This window comes from Balaenoptera musculus, chromosome 3 (assembly GCF_009873245.2).
Source record: "Balaenoptera musculus isolate JJ_BM4_2016_0621 chromosome 3, mBalMus1.pri.v3, whole genome shotgun sequence".
NCBI lineage: Eukaryota > Metazoa > Chordata > Mammalia > Artiodactyla > Balaenopteridae > Balaenoptera > Balaenoptera musculus.
The window spans coordinates 9,660,103-9,674,663 of NC_045787.1; the positions used below are offsets into that span (position 1 = coordinate 9,660,103).

The 14,561-nt window shown below is 39.0% G+C and overlaps 1 protein-coding gene across 3 annotated transcripts in view; it reads right to left on the reverse strand.

Moving 5' to 3' along the window:
• CTNND2 (catenin delta 2) overlaps positions 1-14,561 on the reverse strand; it is a 930,783-nt gene that overhangs the window by 495,657 nt on the left and 420,565 nt on the right. The window lies entirely within an intron of this gene.

A 14,561-nucleotide genomic window follows, 5' to 3' on the forward strand; every position in this document is an offset into this window, starting at 1 on the left:
GATTTATTGCTCACAGCTCTGGAAGCTGGAAGTCTGAGATCAAGGTGCCAGCATAGTCCGGTGAGGAACCTCCTCTGGTCAAAGGCTTCTCATTGTGTCCTCATATGGCAGAAGGGATGAGGGAGCTCTCTGGGGTCTCTATTATAAGACACTAATCCCATTCCTGTGGGCCCCATCCTCATGACCAAAGTGGTTCCCAAAGGCTCCACCTCCTAATACCATCACATTCGGGGGTTAGGATTTCAACATATGAATTTTGGGGGGACACATTCAGACCATAGCGGATGGTTTCAAGGTGTCCACAGAGGGTCACTGAAATTTGACCTTGCTGACAAATGAACGCCCCTCTCCTCATTATAATCCAAAGATATTTAAACACACTTCTGCAAGTTGTGGCCACTTGGACCAAACAGAGGGCATAATTCCTGGCTAAGAGCAAAGAGCTGAGGACTAGAGAGATCACAGTTCTAGTTTTAAAGTCTAGGCTATTCATGCCTCATTTTTAATGATTTGTCAGGCAGAGGACTCAGGTAACCTGCCTCTCCCACTTCAGGCATGTCTTGGATCCCTGGCATTCAGTCTGGATTTGATCTATTACAAAGCACTGATATCTGCAAAACTTCTCTCAACCTGAGTCCTGGCCTTGGCCTCTTCTGGCTTCCCTGTTCTTCATTGCCCACTTCCTGGTGTGGCAGTGGACACTTCACCATTTGTGGCCACAGGCTTCAGTCTTAGGATATTATAAGTGCATTTATGGAAGAAATTCTTCAGAATGATAAGCTGGATACTGAAATAGGCTACAATGAGAAAAAATGTCAACATGAAAACTGAAGCAAAGGAATTCAAATAAAAAGTGAAGTTAGAAATATAAATGGGAAATAAATTCCATTACTGGGGTCTTGGAAAGTAACTGACTTTTATATTATGGAGTGTTTTGTTTAAATAATTACAGATTCAGCAAAGAAATGAGCTGCTACCATTCCAATCTGTGTGTTTCTTAACTTTGGTTTACAGCAAATAAACCGCCACAGTGTAAAGAAGCAAGCAAAAGGACAACCAAATTAACTACCCAGAAACTGCCTCTGTCCCACGTGGACTCTGCATGGGTGCCCTCCCTTCTCTGCATTTGAATACTCCTCACTCCTCAGTCTTGATTAAGTGTGGACTATCCATCAATCTCAGTCCTACATTTAAAACTCATTAAAAATCTGTTTGCAATTCCTCGAAAAGATTAATCACACAAGTCCAACATGATAGCTTTGCCAATTAAAATGCTCCCGCTTTACCATTTCATTTCAAGTGTATTGTAATTATATTGTTTCTGGTCGAGTTAGAAAATTTATTCAAATAATAATCCTATTTTTGGTATACGGTACACTCTTAGCACTATTTCTCATGTTAATTATGCACAAAACTTGAAAATGTATTTATGTGTCTAAAGAAGTAAGATTGTCTGTCTATCTATCTATCTATCATCTATCTATCCATCTATCTATCCATCCATCCCTTAAACTGTGCGGTTATGTAAATATCCACAAATCCATAAGAAGAGCTAATTATTTACCCTTTGGGTGTCTTGGCTTTTTGTACAACCACTTTTCTATCTCTCACTTGTGTGTGTGTGTTTTTCTGGTGGGGGGGCTCGCCGTGCGCCATGCGGGATCTTAGTTCCCGGAACAGGGATCGAGCCCATGCCCCCTGCAGTGGAAGCGCAGAGCCTTAACCACTGGACCACAGGGGAAGTCCCTCACTTGTGTTTTTAATAAGAAATTTACACCAGAGATCACATTCATTTGCCTGCTCAGGCTTATAAACAGATGCATAATGGGAATATGGTTCCCAGTTATGTGTTTTGAGAAATCACTTGTGCTTAGTCGATCCTATGAGTTAGAGAGAAGCAGTTCCTGGCATCATTCCCTATGTCCCAACTTTTGACTTATCCTTCTCCAGGATTAAGTCAGAGCACAAACCCCTTGCTCTACCTGTCCTAGATACTCGAGAAAGCATATATGGATGTGTTTATAATAAAAAAAAAAAAAAAAACTAATCTTAAGGATGCTTTTTTCCTTTGTCATGCAAAAAAGCAAACACTGACTCAATTTCTTTTCTTTTCTTTTTGTTTTTTAATGAATTGCAAAGCACTGAGTGAAGGAGACAGATGTTCATGAACTCCAGGTCGAGCTAAGCTTTGGCAGCCAGAAAAGTGTTCCTTATAAATATGATTTTATTTGTAAATGAGAGAGACAGATTTCTGGTTTTCTTTTCCACTCTCAACTGATTAGTGTGGCAAGCTCTACAGAGATTGCCAAAATTAATTAGAACCAATTTTAATTAATTATTTCGAGTTAATTTTTGTTAACTAGAGGTGACCCAGAACTAAGATTCACTTTTGAGATGATATCTAGGTAAATGATTCTAAAACTAAATTGTAAATATGTTGGATTTTTCATTCATTCATCAGATATTTACTGATACCCTACAATGTGCCTACGCCTCTTTAAGGCACTGGGAAATTTGGTAGTTAACCAAACAGACAAAAATTCCTTCATTTGTAGTTGAGAGAGAAAGATAATAAAGTAAATAAGTAAATAAATATAGAGTATGTTAGAAGGCGATATAAAGGAAACAGGGATACGTAGTGTCAAGGGTTCAGCTCTAAATATTGTGGGGTCTTCACTGAGCGGATGTTGAGAGGGAGCAGGCAGGTGATGAGATGTCAGGAGAGCCCCAGGTGAGGGAGGGGCCTCTTCAATGTCTCTGAGGGGAGAGAGCACCCCAAGGACAGTGGCCTACAGCCCAGAAAGGGGCTGAGCATCAAAAGACGAGCTCAGTGGAGCGACAGGGCTCCAGCAAGAAGGAGAATGGTCCGTCACTGTAGGAACTTTGATGTTTACTCTGAGGATCTGAAAGGCGGTAGGAAGTATTTGAACTAGGAAGTGAACTGACCTAATTTATGCTTTTAAAGATCATGCTGACTCTGGTGTACAGAACAGACTGTTGGGGAACTGAAGCTGGGAGACTGGTAATGCGGTAAAGGTAACAATTTAGGTTCAATGGGCCAGTGGACCAGGCAGGTAAGGAGGTGGTGAGAGGTGGTTGATCCTGGCTAGATCATGAAAGTAAGGTGGCAGGATTGGTTATTGGTTAGAATATGGGATTTAAGAGGTAAAAAGAGCCAAGATTGACTCATATGCTTTATTAACTAAAATTATAGGAATAGTCAATCATGGGTTTCATGTAGGTGTTCATTCATTGTGACCATATTTACTATGAATTCCTAACAACATGAAAGAAGGAAATCTTTCTAAGCTACCTTGAGTACAGGTAGGGATCCCAAAATGATTTCCCCCTTTATGCTTTGCTTTCCCTCATTGAAAAGATATTTCTTTCTTCTCCCCCGCCAAATATTTTCTTTAGACTTCATAAACATCTTAACGTTTTTTTGTCTTTCAGAGCACATATTTTTCTAAAATAATTATGTTAAAAATTACTAAATATATCTTATATTTTCACATAGTTACTGCTCACATTGTTATTAATCTGCATACCTTTTCCCATTAAACTGTAAAATATTTTTTTAGAAAACTCTTTCACTATGTGTACTCAAAGTTTTTCTTGAAATAGTAGAAGATACCCCAAACTAGACTGTTCTTTTTTTTGCATTCTCTTCCAATCCGTGTTGTTACTTTCACAAAGTGAATACAATTCATGGGTTGCTCTCAATTATTGTAGATGGATATGCATGTTTCAGCAAATGGTAAAAAATTTGAAACATAATAAGTGTAGCAGCTGTGCACCTGGGCATTCTCACATGATCTCTGCCCCAATTTTGAAATGCAAGGATTAAGCAAACAAAAGTGAGACAGCTTTCCTGTCACCTTTATTTTGCCAAACTGACTCAAATGAAGATGACTTTTGACTGTATGATTCCCGATCTGTAATTATTTCAGGAGCAACTCCTGAAAAATTCAGAGCTATCACACAACATCTGTTTCTCCCTCCAAAATCGTTCAGACCCTGAAAATATTAAAACCAATTAAGGCAATTAAATAAATTTAGCAGGGTGGTCCAGTTTAGCCTCTCAGAAAATACTGGAGAGAAGATGACCAAATTCATCTGGAGTTTGTTGATATTTCTTGGAGTTTCATTATAAGAATGTGGGTACTGCTACAGCATACGGGGACTAACTCACACAGAATGTGGTCGAAGACAGTAGTCAACTTCAATCCACAGGTACAGATGGCCATTTTTGACTAACCTTCCTTAACAGCAGACTTTATGGAAACAGTTTGGGAGTACAACTAAAAATAAACTTCATGGGACTTTTATTTCCTAATTTAAAAAGATAAAACAATTTTTAAAAAGAGACTGTTCTGTCCTACAGCCATTCACCTGAAAGGTAGCTCATTTGGAAGAGCTACTGATTATCATTGAGTTCTAGACCTTTTATCAGTGTATCCTATATCCTGACACTCATCCGTCAGTTTACTCATGAGTTCTTTTGGATCCACTGTCTTTGAAAAAAATTGAAGAAATTATGGCAAAATGGACTAGCCAATGTCTTCCAAAGTCTACAATCAAATCAACACTAGACTATGACGCATCACATTTAGAGGAAAGTTTACAGACTCAAGTGTAAAAATTACTATGAACAATAAGAAAATTTTGTCTCCTTTCTCTTCCTTTTCCAATGTGTTCAAAATTACCAGCTACCACCTTGCATTCTAATTTGAAGCATTTAAAAAGAAATCATGCCTCTAATAACGACAGTCAAAAAATTACTTGCTAAAGAGCATACTTATTCCCAGACTCCTGAGATACTGACAAGATGACAGCATTTCCAAGGCCCCTGTTCATCATTGTTCTGTAAGACTGTCAGGATGAAAGTGACTGATGCCTTCTCATCATTTAGCATTTAGCATAAAGATGCTTTTCCCCCCCATCAACCAACCAATTCTTTGTGACAGGCTCATTTTCGGGGCAAACAATGTTCTATGTGTTGGTCAGGTTTCCACACACGCACGTACAGAAGCAGAAATGTTACACGGGTAGAATTAACAAGGAAAAATAACGGTGTTATGGCCATCTTTCCAGGGTCCAGGGATCCTGAGTGTGGTCAAGAAGAAGGGGCTGGACACAGCAAAGACATAGAGCCCACAATAGGACCCAGATGCCCAGGCCCAAGGGTGGTATTACTCACAAGGGTACTCACTGGAGCCATCCAAAGAGCACAGGCATAAGCTACTCCACAAGGCTGGTACCCACGTCATTGCCTGCCGTTGGTCTGAACCGTGGGCCACACGTGCAGGAGGTGTCACTGGAACCAGCACAGGCTGTGGGTTCCATCAGAGGGTGAGGAGAACCAGGCTCTCCAGGCTCACCTGCCCCCACCCCAGACACAACAGGCCACCTAGACCATGTGATTGCTTCCCTCTTTTCTCCCCACCTTCCTCTTCCTGCGTGCTTTCCACTTGTCCTGGCTTTATTTCAAATGGACCAACCCTGAGAAGCCCCTCTCTCCTCTTCCCTCATTGGGACAAGTCTTACTACATGTCCAAGGCTGAGGAGAGTCCTGACAGCTGAGGCCTCTGCGGTGAGTGGCTATTGTGTCAGTTCCTGTTCTCTAAGTTGGGCTGGTGCCCAACGCTACCCAGAACATTCCTGAAGGTAAATAACTTGTAATAGGTTCTGGCCTTTGAAATATAATTTGCTTTGTTTTCTCTGTGTGTGTAGGTATGTAAAAAAAAAAACTAAGTAAACAAATAAGTACATTTTAATTCGATTTTTTAAAAAGGTGATTGGGTTCCTAGGAGTATCTTTGTACTTATAGAAATTTTAAAGTTATTTAAGCAGCAGTTATTGGGGATTTAGTTCCAGTGAATTATGACCAATTAGTTGTCTTGTACAACTAACATTCCATGTTTTTGGATATACAGAATTATTTAAAACGTTGAGTAAGTCTTTAAGCATCTAACACATATACAATATTTTTAGGGGGCATAAAGATGAATAAGAAAAACTTCCTATTTTTAAATTTAGTTAATAAAAAGAATAGGATTAAAAGTACATGTTAGCTTTTAGTGATACTGTGCTATTCTTTTTCTTTTAACTAAAGTATTTGCTTTTTCTTCTTTCATTAATTCAAATTAGAGTTAAAAATGTCTCAGTGTAAAATGCCAAGCTGGAATCATTAATCTACACCAAGAAATGGCAAAAGCAGCAGGGAGAATGAAACTCAAGGCTCAATTAACAATAAAAGAAAACTGCACTGTTGTGATATTTCCAGGGTGCCAGGTAACCTGGGATCAAGGTGGTCCCCAGCCCGTGGAAGAGGGAATCACAGCAACCTAATAGGTTATATGATCCTTTGGAATGAGAGTTTTAAGTATCAGTCAGGTCTTCCTGCCACTGGAGGTGAAGGGGAAAGGGTAAAATAATTTTATCATTGTGTGATCATAAAATAGAAAGTCATTAAGATAAACAGTAAATACACTTATGACATTCTTGTTGTAAAGAAAAGGGGGGCGGATTATGAAGTACTTTTCAATCAAAGCAAACTCACTCAGGATAAAAATTGGGGGAGAATGAAGCCATCTCAGTGGTTCCATGGTGTAAACCACAGAAGAGATGATCTGTCAAAAGATCAGCAAGATTCCAGATCACTCTCCAGACACAGTATGCATGGTGTTTATCTGGAAATGGCCAAGGGGCATAGGGACAATCCTTGAGTCAGTCAAACATTCCCGCGTGGCTTTACTTATAGTGACTATACCTGTTCATTTCTAGAAATTGTATTTGGGCCTTTTAAAAATTTTATAGTCTCTTATTTTATGATTTCTTTCAGCTTGCTCTAGTCACTCAAATTCCTGGACCCCCAATCGTTTAGTTTGCTGAAACTGCTGACTCCTTCCTGGTGACTCATTTGTCTTGTCCTTGACATTTCTGAACTCTGAGCTTATCATCAGTGGGGTTTCTCTTCTTTCCTAAGGGGTTCTTGCATGATCCACTGTGTGGAAAGGCTTTGCAGAAAAGTGTTATGTTCACCTAATGCTGGGATCCTCAGGGTTTCTAGACAAGTCTTCAGTTTATTCTTTTCAGCTCAAGTTTCTGTACAACAGACAAGCTGTAAGTTCAGACCCTGCCCTCAAACACGTCTGGTTTCTCAAAGGAGAAAAATTTCCCCACTTAAGCACCAGAGAGGGCAAGCTTCCCTGGTGATCCCAAATCAGTGATGAGGAGTTTTGAGCTCTTTCCACAGGTGGGGCTGCCCTTTCAGTCCCCCAGGCATCGTGCAGAGACCCTGTTCCAGCTCCCTTCTCATCCAGCCTAAAATCATGTCCTTCTTTCTTGGTGGATATCTAAGTCCGCTTGGGCTGCTACAACAAAGTACCATATATTGGGTGGCGGCTTATAAACCACAGAAGTTCATTTCTCACAGTTCTGGAGGCTGGAAGTCTGAATCAGGGTGCCAGGCTGGACTCTGGTGAGGGCCCTCTTGCTGGCAGACGGCCACCTTCCTGCTGTGTCCTCACATAGCAGAAGGGATGAGGAAGCTCTCTGGGGCCTCTCTTATAAGGGCACTAATCCTATTCTTGAGGGCTCCACCTTCATGATGATTCAATTCCCAAAGGCCCCACCTCCAAATAGCATCACATTGGGGATTAGGTCCCAACACATGAAGTTGCAGCTTGGGTGGGACGACACAAAAATATTCAGTTTATGGTAGTGAGCCTTTAGCATCTGGTCCTCTTTCCTCTTGGATTATATCTGGATCGTAAAGCCTTGAGTTTAAGCTCCATCAGCTTCGATTTCTCCATTTCTGGTACCTGGAGATTTCTCATTCTTTCCTTGGAGATAAGCTGTGTATTATATTATTTGGTCTTATTTTATTGATGATTTCTAAGAGTACACAGGAAGAAAGCCAGCCAACATCAGCTGGGTCAGCCATGCTGTTGGAAGTCGGATAAATCGATACTGAAGTAATAAGCACACTGAACCCAGGACCCTCTTAATTCAAATTCAGTACAGAAAGATGTAAAGCTGCTGCATTTATTGGAGCAACAGGGCACTGAAACCTGGATCCATCTTCAGAGAAGTCAGTCAGTCAACTGACACGGCTCCTTACAAACAGAAATTATCATGTCACAGCGGCTGACAAAAGACAGCCTTCTAAGTATTGTCTGCTTAAGACCAGAAACCCCACAGGCACACATTTCAGGCCAGTTGCTTGGAAAATTCTCCACCTCTGAATTTCCATTCAGGACTTTCTCATCAGATTTTTCTTAGTGTTTTAAATACTTAATTAGACCATTTTCCTTTCTTTTGTAAACTTTTTTAGCATTCCACTTTCACCTTGAAAACCACCACGGTAGACCATCCCCTCCTTTTACCACCTCACCCCATTAAGTGCTATTAACTCCAATGCTTTGTAGTCTTACGTCCTGTGTCCTATTCATTCTCACCGCTAGCCTGGTCTCCTCTGGCTTTTTTAAGTCCCTGACCTGCTCCTTCGGCCATGAGCCTTCACAGGGTTCCTGAAATTTATATTTTTTAATTCAATCCTTCAGAGGCTCCCAAAGATAATCAAAATATCTTCCAAATTGCTTAGTACAGCATATAATAATTCTATGTTATCCCATCTGCCCTTGCCTCCACTTACTTATTAGACTATACTTTTTAGAATAGTTTTAGAAAAATTGAGAAAATAGTACAGAGAGTTCCCATATACCCCACATCCAATTTTTCCCCTATTATTAACATCTAATATTAGTATGGCATATTTACCACAATTATTAAACCTATATTGGTACATTATCATTAACTAAAGTCCATAGTTTCTTCAATTTCCTTTTCAGTTTTTTTCTAATGTCCTTTTTCTGTCCCAGGAACTCATCCACCAGGATCCCACATTGCCTTTGGTCATCATGTCTCCTCAGACCCCTCTTGGCTGAGACAGTGTCTCAGACTTTTCTTGTTTTTGATGATTTGGACAGTTTTGATGAATGCTGGTCTGGTGTTTTGTAGAATGTCCATATTGGGATTTATCTTTCTATTTTCTCATGATAAGACTGAGATTGTAGGTTTTGGGGAGGAAGACCCCAGAAGGGAAGGGGGCACTTCATCACATCAGAACAAGGGTGCACACCATCCACGTGACTTATCCCTGTTGATGTGGATCTTCATGACTTGGCTAAGGCAGTGTTTATTTGTCAGGTTTCTCCCCTTCTTTTCAGGACTCCTTGGTGCATCCACTCGTCACTTGCATCTTGGTCACACATTAGTTCACGGCACACACTTAAGAAGGCTTTTTGTGAGGTCCCTCTTTTGTTCAATTTTATTTTATTATTTTTTCCTTCATCCTCTATCCCTATACCCATCCATGCCATGCCTACCCCAATATATCCTCTTAACATATTAAATGTATAACCATCCTATTTATCTTCTCTATCCTTATTAGATGAAAGGTGGTATTCCTGCATGCATAATCTTAAAAACACATACATGTTATAATAACTTTTTAAAGAAACTTTCTTCAAACAACATTAGGTTTGGGTAACTGTCCAGTTCTTTACTTCCGACTGCCACCTAATGGCTATTTGGGTTTATCAACCGTATCTTCTTTTATCGATGACTCAAATGATGGAGACTAGAATACTTCCAGCTTCTGTGTTCACACCAAATGCTTGAGTTAATTCCTGGGATGGTCTCCTTATGGTCCTGTGGGAGAATTTCCCCCTCGTATTTACCCAGGGGTAGAAACACTGGGTCCTGGGGCCTTTTGCAATCCAGCTCCAAAGTGCCTGCACCTGTTTACATGGGATGTGAGTGCCTCTTTGTCCACATCCTCCCCAGGATTTAATTTTATTTGACTTTGCAGCATTCTCCACATTGATGGGTATAAAGCAGTCTATCCTTATTGTTTTCATTTGTATTTTTGATTATTAGTGTATCAGTCAGGGTTCTCTCACCCCACATGGCCAGTCAGGTTGACAGAGAGAATTAACCATCACAATTAGTAAGGTCTAACTTATTTTTACAAGTCTTACCATTTGTTTGCCTCCTATGAATTGCCTAATCATATCCTTTGTCCATTTTCTTTTTTTTTTTTTTTGTATTTTGTGATTTTGCCCTTCTGGTGGATGTACTAAACTTTCTTGCATACTCTGGATATGAATCTTTCATCAGTTTTACCTGCTGCAATTACCTTGTCCCAGCTTTCACCTATGTTTATGATGTCCTTACTCAAAGTAGTAATCTTTTATTTTGCTGTAGTCAAATAAATCAAATTCTCAACTTATGGTTTGGCCTTTGTGTATCTTGTTTAAGAAATATTTTTCTCATGGTTGTCAATATACTATTCTAGATTATGAATTTATATGATTTGATATTGAGATAAAACTAATTTTTCTCCATGTAGTGAGCCAATTTTCAACATCAGGCACCGAACATCATCTTTATCCTGTGACTTATGATGCCAAGATCACCAAATACAAGGTTCCCTTAAGTACCCAGCTCTGATATTGGATTCTAGTTTGCTGGGTTATTATTAACTCATAACTATTCATCATACTCAATGCCGGTCCTAATAAAAAACCATAATTATATAAGTTATAGTTAAATGGGCTTATGTTTTTCTCTTACCTCTACACATCCATACTTTACTTGTCTTTCAAAATCCAACCTCTCTGTGTATTCTTCTTAAATACCCGTTCTAATTTAGTTGTTTAATTCACTGCATGTCCAAGCACCTTATCTCCCCCGCTAACATTAAACCCCAAAGAGGTAGTAAAACCTCTAAATCTTTGCCAGTTACCAGCTGCATGACCACTGGCCAGTTTTGTAGGCCATCAGAGCTATGGTTTCCTCTTCTTATGGCGCAAAATAAAACAACAGGATTAATGAACATTTATTGCATGTCCTACTGCATAGTTCTAGGAAGTAGCAAAGATTATTACTGCCATTTTGTAGACAAAAATGTGAAGCTTGTCCAAACTTGCACAGCTAATAAGTAACTGCTAGAGTAGGGATTTAAACCCAGGATGTCTAAAGATAAAAATCTGTGTTCCTACTTTTACGCTATATCCCCTTATTTGGACCATAGGGAGAGAGGTCTACTTCAATGACCAGTAATTATTATTTACCTAACTCCTGAACTATGGAATACAGCAGAACCTCTCACAACCTCAGCTTGCTCCAGTGGCTTTATGACAGTTAACACAGAAGGAACATTCCTCATGGGAAATAGAAAATTCACTGTCTTTATCTGAACAAAACCATAAAAATAACAATGGTTCTAACGTACTGAGGGTTAATATTTTTTGCGAGGCCCTATGCTAAGCACTTGGATTCTATAACTCATTTAATGCTTATATTGTTCTAACATGGTAGATACTTATATCCCCAATAACTGAGATTTTGCTAAGTCAAGAAACTTCACCAAATTACACAACTAGTATGGGCAGAGCTGGACTTCAACCTAGATTTCTCAGTCTCCAAATCCTTCTATTTTAACTATTTGGTACAAAGTTTATCATTTTAATGCATTTTCTAGCTATTAATTGTTTTCTATTTTCTTTTTATACGCTCTTATGACATATTTTGTAGTATAAAAAATGAAATTAGACACATTTGAACCCTCTTCTACTGAAATAAAGTTTCTTCCATTTTTTTTTTCTTTAACAAGGAGAAACAAGGACTGATTATACTCAGAATTTATTGTTTCCTACTGTCTTTAAAGCACAGTTAGTGATGTTATCAACGTCTGTAAATAAATTCCAGGAAGAGAATACTGCTTTTGATAAAGGTATGTACTGACAGTAAATGCTAAACAAATCGGGGACACATGCTACTAATCAGCGTGTCCCTCTCTATCTGACAGACACATATTGACGATGACTTTTAAAAGCTCAGACAGTTCATTCCGTAAAGGCCAAAAACGGGTTCATTAAGTATCGTGCCAAAATCATTCTGAGAAAAATTGATATGGGAACTCCCTGTCATTGTAAAGACTTAATTTCCAGGTAGGAGTTACCCAAGACAAAGAGAATAAATATAACTGTTAAGAAGAACAGGAATTAGGTTTAATATTAGGTTTAATAAATTAGGTTTAATAAAGCCACAGGGTACTGGAATTTGGTACTATTTAACTATTAAAATTGTTAAGGTGAATAAATCTATGTCTGGGCTATAATACGGGCTGGCAAAATGACTTGTCCTTCCTGCTACCATATGAAAAACAACTCAGCCTTTATTTTCAGGAGCAAACATTTGAATATCCAAAGACATCCCCCAAACCTGTTTAATTTCCTGCCTTTAAAATTAAATGCTGAAGAATGAAAGGTACGACTGTGTGAGGCTCTCATCTGATATGAGTACTTACTTCATCCTGTTTTTTTTAATAGTGGATTTTCATTTGAGTCCTATGACTGTTGGAAAACACTGAACTTAACAGAACTCTTACTAATGTGTTGATTCTCACTTTACAGCTTATGGGCTAACCAGCAATAACTTTCAGCAGAATTCTCTCATGCTTTGCCATAGCTTTGTATAAAATGCTTGGCACCAGTACCATCCTTTGTTGCATAATTGAAGATAAATTTTTTCTCTTATTTTGCTTCTCCTAAGTTTTTTTGCTTCACCCATTGATTTTTTCCAGATAAATTTTAGATTAATTTTTATTTCCTATATTTTGCCTCATCCTTAATGAATTGGTTTTTTTACCTGGAACTGTATTCAATCTATAAGTGTGTTGGGGAAGAACTTACATCTTTTCAATGTGCAGATTTTACACAAAGTCTCTCAATAGATAACACTTTTATCACTTCTATAAGTGTCTGCATTTAGATTTCAAGCAGTTTTGGTTGAAATAACTTCCAAGAATGTTATAGTTCTGCAGCTGCTGAATTTGAGATCTTATACTGTTAAGTTTTCTAACAGGTTCTTACAGATATTTAGGGCTGCTATTGATTTTTTTATTATAGCATATTTTCTAATTTGGAAAGATGTACAGTATGAAAGTGTTAGACTGACCAGCAATTATGTGACATCAAGTTTGGTACAAAGAGTGAAATGGATAAAACTGAAATGTTTCCTAGTCTCATCTAAGATGAGAGACCTTTATTGATTAAATTTTAGCAGTGTCACCCATACTCAAAATTTAGTGGCAGGTCAAAATCTTCAGCAGAAAATACAAAATGGATTGCCAGACCTCAAGAGCTAAAGTAATGGGATTCATTTTATAGCCAGAGCCTTTGGGTACAGGACTAAGGAGAATAGATGACAATTACATTCTCAAAGATTTTATGGCACACAACAGAGGCATGCCAATAGCATGAGAGGGGGAGGAGAGAAAATGCAAAATCAATAAGAAGCAACTGTGACTTGTAGCATCTCCTAGCCCACTCCGGGCATTGAATGTCCACATAGTTTATTGTAAGTAATAAGCTTTCTCTAGACCAAGTAATAAAGACTTAAGCAACACCTGGCATCCCAAGGGCATCCATTCAATTGAGAAGGGGATATTGAGTTCTGGATGGGGCAGCATTCACAGTGGCTTCCAGAGCAAAGGAGGGAGCCCAAGCAGGTTTATTCTCACTGATGCTGAGAAGAATTCACTGGTACAGTCAACAACAAGAGAGGGAATGGTTCCATCACCTCTCCCAGGGAAGATGTTCATATCAGGCGAGAGTTAAAAACCTCTCCTGGTGCACCAGGAAGAGGATACAGCAGGTCTGCACACAGTCAAAACGCTGTAAGAAGACCAACTACTGAATCAGGAACTGAGGAGGAAGTTAGCAAGGACAATTATGAATAGCAGGACAAAGTCTGAGGTCAGGGTATCTAAGAAGAGTCTCTGTAGGACACACAGCTATTCCAATGGGTATACTGGGTATAACCCACAGGGTGCAAAGGAGCTGCACCCATCCTAGTGAAACTGCAGTGACAAGTGTGAACATATCCCTTACCCCTCTAATAATTTTAAGCTCCTGCATGAGCATGTGACCAAGTCTGGCTAGAATTAAAGGGCCCTTTCTTCCTTGGTAAGCAGCAAACATAAGAGCCTTAAGAAAAGCATCAATGCTGTTTGGAGCCGAGGGCACACAAACAAGAGAGATATCTGTATATGATCATTTGGTTTCCACTGAGATTTGTCTAGAGAAACACCAAACCTTTGTAACTGCAGATTTTTGCATTCTGGCCATGTGAAATTGGAAGAAGAAAAAAAAAAAAAATCCAGCATGGTTTGTATGGTTAAGACTTTGATTAATTATTTATTTAGATACTTATTATATATTTAATGATTAAATTCAGTATTAGCCCCTACTCTATGCAATGGGCAAGATACTGTGTTCTCCACCCCCCTCCTCTGAATAAGCAAGACTTATCAAAGATCTTCCAATCTATCCAGCGGGAACATAAATATTGTAATACAAAAAAATATTTTTATAACAGTGAGAATCAAGTTTCAAAAATGGTATCAGGAGAGCCCAGGAGAAAGAGAAAAAAATAGTCGCTCTACTTTCCCTCCCTCTCCAATGGTATTAGGTGGTAGACCCAAAGGA